Consider the following 9321-nt stretch of genomic DNA (forward strand, 5'->3'; position numbering starts at 1 on the left):
TATGGAGTATTTTTATTTCATTTTTATAACTAAACATAACATACATAAAGGCAAGTTTCATCTAAAATATGAATACATATGTACATATAAATATATACATACATATCTGTATATATTTTTCTTATCAGTTTTATCCAAGTCCTCTTAGGATATTAAAATGAGCTAGGAAGTTTTTGTTCTTTTTTTATTTTCTTGAGTAAGATTAGAGTGTGTTTTTCAATCTTTTTAGTTTTTCATTATATCATCTTCCCCCTGGAGACTTTTAAAATATATTTTATTTCTAATTGCCTCAACATAAAATTTTAATATTATAGATATACTGTATATCTTGGAGGGTCACAGACTATTTTAATATCTGAGTTTTTTTTGTTCCCTCACACAAAGGATAATTTAATCATTTAGTAATTTAATCATTTTGCATTTTGCAACTCCTTTCAGTCTCATCAAGTTTGTACAGTGTTTATTATGTGCAGTGTATATTTTGCTCTTTTGAGTGGAGCTCTCTGTTTCCTGATGTGACCTCACCTGGAAAGCTTTCTGGGCTGCGATTTTTTGAAGAGGAAAGCTTTGATTGCCATTTCACCTTTTTAATGCTTGCTGGTCTATTTGATATTTATACATACTTTTTTTTTTTACCCACTGAACACTTAATTTTTATCCCAGCAGTACAGAGCTCTTCTTCAGCCAGGACACATCAGTATGGCCTCCTGGCTCCTGGCAGTAGCCTTTCTGGTGTAGGTCAGATGTGCATCTTAATTAATAACGCCTGAGCTCTACCTTTCCCTGAATCATTTAAATACTACCTTCTAGAATAAAATCGATCTATTCTAAGGTTGCAAACACACTAAAATACATTTATTAACAATATTCTTTTATTATTTTTAGATTTCTTATTCATCTGCCACTTACTTCCCTTTAATCATTTTGCATTTAATTTACATGTTCTCTCCTTTATCTAGACCAGTCTTTCCAGAAGACTATTTTGTTATCTTTTTCCAACTTTGAATTTTGCTGATCTACATTATCATTTGTTTTAAGAGATTTTTGTTGTTGTTAAATTCTGTCCTTAATATGTTCTCCTTTCTAATTTGTTACTTTGTTCTAATTTCCCCCTTCATCTGGAATTAAACACTTAGTTCATTTGTTTTCAATCTTTTTTTTTATTCCCAATAAATTTGCTTACTGTTATAGTTTAGATATGAGGTGTCCCCCGGCCCCCCCCCAACTAAAACTCCTATGTGGACAATACAAGAAAGTTTAGAGGCAAAATGATTAGGTTATGAGAACTGTAACCTAATCAATGCATTAATTCCGTGATGGGGATTACCTAGATAGCTGTGGGCCAGTTTGATGTGGCTGGAGGACATAGGTCCCTGGGGACATGCTCTTGGGGCATATATTTTGCCTGTGTTGAGTGGAACTCTCTCTGTTTCCTGATGTGATGTCTTGAGCTGCTTCCCTCCACCACATTCTTGCAAAATGATGATCAACCTCACCTTGAGCCCCAAGGAATGGAGTAGGCCATCTATGGACAGAGACCTCTAAAACCATGACCCTCAAATAAACTTTTCTTTCTCTAATTGTTCTTGTCAGGTCTTTTGGTCACAGCAATGAAAGAGCTGACTAAACCCCTTACATTTATAAACTTCCCTCTAAGTACTGTTTTGGTTGGTCAATAAATTTTGGCTTAATATGCTTTAAATTTATTCTGTTTTCTATAATATATTCATGAATTATTTTTTAATCTGAATATTATCTAATTGTATACTATTTCATATCCAGACTTGTGGGAGTTTAAAAAGTTATTATCAAGAGCTGTGAAGAGGAATGGATTTTGTCCTACTTGAAGGTTAACAAGTTAACCAGCCTCAATTTTGAAAAAGAGAAAAAATTTGCAGAGAACTCCTTGAGACTCCTGGATCAGAGTCAAAGGAATTAGCACTTCATTTTCTCGTTGGTTCCCCTCGCCTCCCCAATCCCCGTGAGATGACATGAAAATAGAAGAGAGACTATTAGAGAAGAGGAAAGGGATAGGGGAAGGAGAGTGGGGAGAGGAGGGCAAGGGAGGGTAATGGGGTGTGGGTGTGATCTTAATGCATCTATGGATACAGGAGAAGGCTGCAAGCAGGTGTCAGTCACAGCTGAGGGACCCTGAGCTTAGGCAACTCCAATTTATTCCAAGGAGGCTATGAGCCAACACACTCAACTCTTGCTCCAGAGGAAATGACATCTTCATTTTACTGGACAGCAAACAAACCTGATCTCTGCCACAGAGGGAGATACCATCTTTATTTTCTAAGGCTATTTCTGGAAAGAGTCCAAAACAAAACCCAACAGTGCCTCTACACATGACAATATACAAACACCGGAGACTCGTGGAGAATTGTCTCCTGACATTTATTCTTCTGTAATTTATTTCTACCACAAGTGCGCTGTAATCAGAGAATGTAATCGGTGTAATATCCATCTCTAGAACTATTTATGAAGCAGCTAGGGGAAGGTCTCCTGGAGTCTAGGCACCACACCACGGAACCTCCAGACCCCCTCCATGCCCAGCCCCTTTGCCAGAATCTCTTTCATTCATACTCTTATCAAAATTCTTGGAAAGAAGCAGATTAGCTCCAAGAAATAAGAAGTGATAACATTCTTAGGTTATAGTCTTCTTCACTAAAGGTGAAGAAAGAGAGGGACTGAGGAGCCACAGGCTTTAGGAAAGCTAGTCATACAGGTACTCGCAGCAGATTCTCATCTTCAGAGTGTTTACTCTCCTGATTCACTGATCCCCACCTTCCCAACCCACCTTCCCAACCCTTCCATCCCCCGCCTGTCCCCAGAGCACACACATCTGGCATCTGCACTGCTGTTGCTAATTTCTGTTCTGCAGAAGTGATGGGGCAACAAAATATCCTGCCAAAGCAAATGTGGGACACAATTTACCCTTCATGGCTGCACCTAGTGCCCCACTGTGTCCCAATTCCAGACCCCAACTTACAACTCTTAGCTCTCTCTTCTGGCCTTACCAAAGTTTTTTTCTTTTTTATGTGAATTCCTCAGACTAAGGTTTCCCTCCCCATTTCATTTTCTCTATCCTAGCTGCACATTAGCAGGATTGGAGGACCATTTTTAAAAAACAGTGCTTAGCTTTTGCATCTGAAAATACTTCTACAATGGGTTAAGGAGGACCTTTGATTATCAGTGAGTTTTAAAGCTCCCCCAGTGATTCTAATGTGCAAGGAAAGGTTTCCATCACGGTCTCTAGATTCATCTGGGTTGATTTGAGGGGGATCTCATAGCCTAGATATCTAAATTTTCTTATCAGGGACTGAAAATCTGTATATTGTTTAATTGCTCAAATTATTGAATGCATGTACTTAATAAATATATATGTTATACTGTAGAAATGTCTGCATACCTGTGTTTATTGCAGCATAATTCACAATAGCCATGTTATGAAATCACCCTAGGTGTCCATCATATATATATATACAATAGAGTATTCTTCAGCTGTAAACAAGAATGAAATCATGTCATGTACAGGAAAATGGATGGAACTGGGGATCATCATGTTAAGTGAAACAAGTCAGATTCAGAACAATGATACTGCATGTTTTCTTTCATATGCAGAATGGGGAGGGAGACAGCATGAAAGTAGAAGGGAGGCTATTAGAGAAGAGGAAGGGGATGGGGGAGGGAGAGATAATTTAGGAAAATGGGGGTGGAGGATATGATCAAAGTATGTAATATGCATATACAAATATGCCAAAACGAAACCCAATTTTCCAAATAATTAAAATGGACTAATAAAAAGTAAATATATATGTTAAAAACAATATATATGTTATCTTAATATTTTAAGGTGATTTGATTAAATTTTTTTTCAGTCATTTAAAATGCAATTATAAATTCTCCATGGCTGATTTTTTGAACCCTTCAAAATCATAAAACTTGCACAAATGCAATGACTACAAAGCTTATTATTACACTTACACTTGAACCTCTTCTAAAGCCTTAGAACAATGGACTTATTCATTTCTTTGATAATTTATGTGCTTGTTTTATACCTTCCTAGGGGATATTAGTATACTTATTTTAATATCTTACTAGGGTTTCAGCAATATATTTTTATTTCTTCCCGGGGGTAGAGTAATATTGCTAGACCCCAAAGTGCAAGTCCATGTGCTCAGCGCCTCAAGACTGCAGGGTCTGGATTTGTGGCAGATCCATTTTCAGTCTGGGCGCAGGACTCATCGTCAGGAGGAGTTCACTTCCATTGTTACCACAATATGATTTTTAGGGTCACACCTTCACTTAGGTATTATTATTATTATTTTTTTTACAACCTGGTGTCTTTCAGGAAATCATGTACTTTTAAAGTCTCACTTTGCCAAAGTTACAAAACCTGATGTTCTATCAATATGATGATTTGTGTGTGACCTTTTTAAAGAATTATGTATTCTGTATTGGTGTTTTATTAAAATGAATAGGATCATCTAATGTTTTCATTTCCTGTGAGATGAAGCCTTGGGTCTGGGTAGTATACCCTTTCTGTCTGGCACTTTTTTCTAATTTATCTCTTTGGAAGAACCTTGCTATGGATTGAATGTTTATATTTCCCAAAATTCATACACTGATATCTGAATCCCCAAGGCAATGGTTAGAAAGTAGAGCCTTTGGGATTGGATCATGACCACTTTCATGAATGGGGTCAGTGCCCATGTAAAAGAAACCCCAGAGAGCTCATTGGTCCCTTTCACCACAGGAGAACACAGCTAGGAGACAGCCATCTGTGAGGAATGGTCTCTCACTAGACTCGGAATCTGCTGGCATCTTGATCTTGGTCTTCCTAGTGTCCTAAACTATGAGAAATAAAGTGTTATTTCTATTATTCAGTTTATGGGACTTTGTTAAAAGAGTCCAAATGCACAAAGAACTCTGTTGAAACTTTTTCTACTCTGTAATTTTGTGTGATCACTGATTCTGATTAAATATTGATATTTCTGTCCACTTAAATTATTACGTGTCATCTCACTACTAACCAAACTGGTCATCTCTTTTTGATGGAGTTCCTATTATTATCCTGGATTACTGGTTTATTTGGTTCCTTAATTTTATTTTTTCCTCAGAAACAAATATATACATATATATTTATATTTTCACAAAATAGTAATTTAATGGGAGAAACAAACTTGCCCTATAGAAACAATGCCCACTTGTTAAAATCCATTAATAAGATATATATCCATAATTGGTTTCATATTTTTATCACAACTGTATTTTTCTACTAATGATGTTAATTTTTCTTTTTTGGGGTACAATTATGAATCCATGACCCTTCATAGACTTACCCTGCTCCAAGTACCCATAAAAAAGATAATTTTTGCTCAAATGGCTACAGCTTAGTCAATGGAAACATTAAATTGAATTCTTTGTTTATTTTTTATGTTGCCCTTTTTTTGTTTTGTTTTGTTTTTAAATAAGGCTCTTACTTTCTGGTACCAACAGGATATTTCAAGCTCATTCTGATACTTTTTTCTTTTCTTTCTTTCTTTCTGTTTTTCATCCTTTCCCAGCACAAGGAGTCAACTGTCCTCTGAAAAGTCCTGTTTCTTTTACTTGACAATAGTATTCAACAATGGGCCGGACAGGATTCAACTAAAAGGAGATGGGCAAACCTTCTGCCAAGGCTGTTGAGACATTTGCATTGGAAAATGTAACTTTAAAAACAAAATCATGGTTTCCAGTGATTTTTTTCAAATTTCAAGATGCTATATTGCTCTACCCTATTTTGTTAGTAAATTGTGTCTCCTGGCACAGGCACTTTCTACCTAGTAACAACAGTCAGTTCAATAAACATTGAACTAATAAGGCCCAAGCCCACCCCTGCCTTGAGAGCTTCAGGATGGTAGGAGAAAAGCTGGACACAGCACACATCTCTGTCTCCTGGCCTTATGGCATTGGCTGCTTTTTGTCTGAATACATAATAACACTGGGAATAATTTACAGATAAAATAATTTAGAAATCAAATAGGGAATTTAAAAACTGTTCATGGAGGTCTTGGAAGACTGAGACATAAGATAAAAAGACTGAAAACTAGAGATGTTCAGACACAAAGGGATGAAAACAAATTCAATGATTAAAGTGAACTCCAAGGCTAGCCCAGAGTTTAGCATGGAAAAGCACTGACGAAGGTCAAGAATAAAGAGTGCAGAATAATACACACTTACAAACTCCATGCATTAGATATTCTCTTTGTTTCTTACAATAAATAACTTTTAGAGCCATCTTCTTCCTCTAAATCTAATACTTTCCTAGATCTCCATTTTGAGTGTTCTTTTCATGTGGGTTTTAGAATATTTGGCAGTTTTTTGAGGAAATAATGGGGGAAAAGGGAGATGTGGGTTTTTTTGTGATGAGAAGTGTGGGGGAGAGAAATCTCTGAGGGTATGGAGCAGGAAAGATAACAAGAAGATTATGGAGAGATTTGGGAACAAAAACAAGGAGCGAGAATACAGAGACAGAGACAATGATTGATGTTGAGAAAGGATTTGCAGCAAGATTTGAGAAGCAGTGAGCAATGTGGGGAGAGGAAAGGAGGACAGAAAAACAGAGGGAGATGTTCACAGTTTCTTTCCTTGATCATAAATGTAAGTCACAGATTTACAGACTGAAACAACTGCAAATTTGAATAGTCTCAACTGAATTCAAATCCATTACATAGGATATAGATTAATTAGGATCACTGTCTATGGGATTAAGTACGTATTTCCAAACTCTGTTTTGTGGGATACTGTTGGTTATCAGTCATTGGGCTTCTCACGGTTGGCTGCAGCATCTTCATGGCCATTGTGGAGGGTTAGACTTTGTTTACTACATCTAACTTTCTGTCAATCATGGTGCCAAGTATCTCTGCATTCTGACATATAGTGCTGGGATTAGCCGAAAGTCAAAGGTCTTTCTTGCTGGAGAAATGGTTGGTCAGTTGTCAGTCCTATCCTGTCACCATCTCTATCACCATCAGGGTGGAAGCCAAAACCATTTCTTCATGTTATTATTCTTATAATTATTCTTATAGCCCAGAGTTTAGCATGGAAAAGCACTGGCGAAGGTCAAGAATAAAGAGTGCAGAATAATACACACTTACAAACTCCATGCATTTGATATTCTCTTTGTTTCTTACAATAAATAACCTAAAGCCTTCAGTCTCTGCATTACAACTTTACAATATGCTCTGCTCTTGGCTATCTGTCCCTTCCTGTTGTCCAGTTTCATATTCAGCTAGATCACATGTCCAGTGTTTCATAGAACTCTATAGAAGAATGACTATACAAATCTGCTGCTCCACTTTCAGCTTGGGGAGAAAGGCATAGACTGTGGACACCTGAAAATGTGTAAAGTTAGCGTTTCAAAGCCCATTGAAAAACCTTCCTTTTTGTTCTCTTGTTGCAAAACCATTTCTTCATGTTACAAGGGGCTTATATCATGTAGGGTGTGATTGGGTGATGAGGCTAACGTGGATTCTTCTTCAGATCACAGGGACAGGCCAAATGGCTCTCGATTTCCATGTTAGAATCATCCAAAGCACTAGTCCCAAAACTCAGTAGGGAGAAGAGCCATCTTGGAGCCTGTTAACATTGCTGGTACCCACCCACAGAGATTTTGTCTGAAGATAGCCGAGGCTACATACCCTACTGTTACCATCATCAACGTAAGTTCTCAGGCCAGATACCTGATCTCTGTTAAACTTGACCTACGGAGATGACATAGATTTATTATGAGTTTCATACTTTACTTGGTGGTCCTATCTTCCTTATAAGCCTTCTAAGAAATCAAGAGTTCAACAGGAACAGTTATATATTATGGGGGTGGGAGAACTTTGATTTCCAGAGAGCTTAATAAAAGGAAGACTAAACTCCATAGTAATGCCCTACCTTTCAGATTTCATCTTTGATGATATGTTTCCAGCATTTTGTACATGTTCTTTACATTTTTTTTCTTTTCTTGTTCTTTTTTTTTTTTTTTTATTGGTTGTTCAAAACATTACAGAGCTCAAGACATATCATCTTTCATACATTCGACTCAATTGGGTTTTGAACTCCCCAAATACATAATACAGACTCACTTCTGTTACATACTCACATTTTTACATAATGGCATATTAGTGACTGTTGTATTCTGCTACCTTTCCTATCCCCTACTATCCCCCCTCCCCTCCCCTCCCCTCCCAACATCCCTCTCTACCTCCTCTGCTGTTGTTCAATTCTCTCCCCTTTTTTTCCCCCCACCCCCTTGCCCCTCATAACCTCTTATTATTTTGTGTATCACTGAAGGTCTCCTACCATTTCCATATGTTTTCCCTTCTCTCTTCCTTTCTCTCCCCCCATTCGTCTTAGTTTACTGTTAGTCTTTTCCTCATGCTATTCCTTCCTGTTCTATTCTTAGTGGCTCTCTTTATATCAAAGAAGACATTTGACATTTGTTTTTTAGGGCTTGGCTAGCTTCACTTAGCATAATCTGCTCTAATGCCATCCATTTCCCTGCAAATTCTATGATTTTGTCGTTTCTTAGTGCTGCATAATACTCCATTGTGTATAGCTGCCACAATTTTTTTATCCACTCATCTATTGAAGGGCATCTAGGTTGGTTCCACAGTCTAGCTATTGTGAATTGTGTTGCTATAATCATTGATGTGGCCGTATCCGTATAGTGTGCTCTTTTAAGGTCCTCAGGGAATAGTCCAAGAAGGGCAATAGCTGGGTCAAATGGTGGATTCATTCCCAGCTTTCCCAGGAATCTCCATACTGCTTTCCAAATTGGCCTCACCATTTTGCAGTCCCACCAGCAGTGAACAAGTGTGCCCTTTTCCCCACATCCTCACCAACACTTATTGTTGTTTGACTTCATAATGGCTGCCAATCTTACAGGAGTGAAATGGTATCTTAGGGTGGTTTTGATTTGCATTTCTCTGATTGCTAGAGATGTTGAGCATTTTCTCATGTGCTTGTGGATTGATTGTATGTCCTCCTCTGAGAAGTGTCTGTTCAGGTCCTTGGCCCATTTGTTGATTGGATTATTTGTTATCTTATTGTTTAATTTTTTGAGTTCTTTGTACATTCTGGATATTAGGGCTCTGTCTGAGGTGTGAGGGGTAAAAATTTGTTCCCAGGATGTAGGCTCTCTATTTACCTCTTTTACTGTTTCTCTTGCTGAGAAAAAACTTTTTAGTTTAAGTAGGTCCCATTTGTTTATTCTTGTCATTAACTCTTGGGCTACGGGCGTTCTATTAAGGAATTTGGAGCCCGACCCCACAATATGTAGATCAT

The sequence above is a fragment of the Ictidomys tridecemlineatus genome, chromosome 5, assembly GCF_052094955.1.
Source record: "Ictidomys tridecemlineatus isolate mIctTri1 chromosome 5, mIctTri1.hap1, whole genome shotgun sequence".
Classification (NCBI taxonomy): domain Eukaryota; kingdom Metazoa; phylum Chordata; class Mammalia; order Rodentia; family Sciuridae; genus Ictidomys; species Ictidomys tridecemlineatus.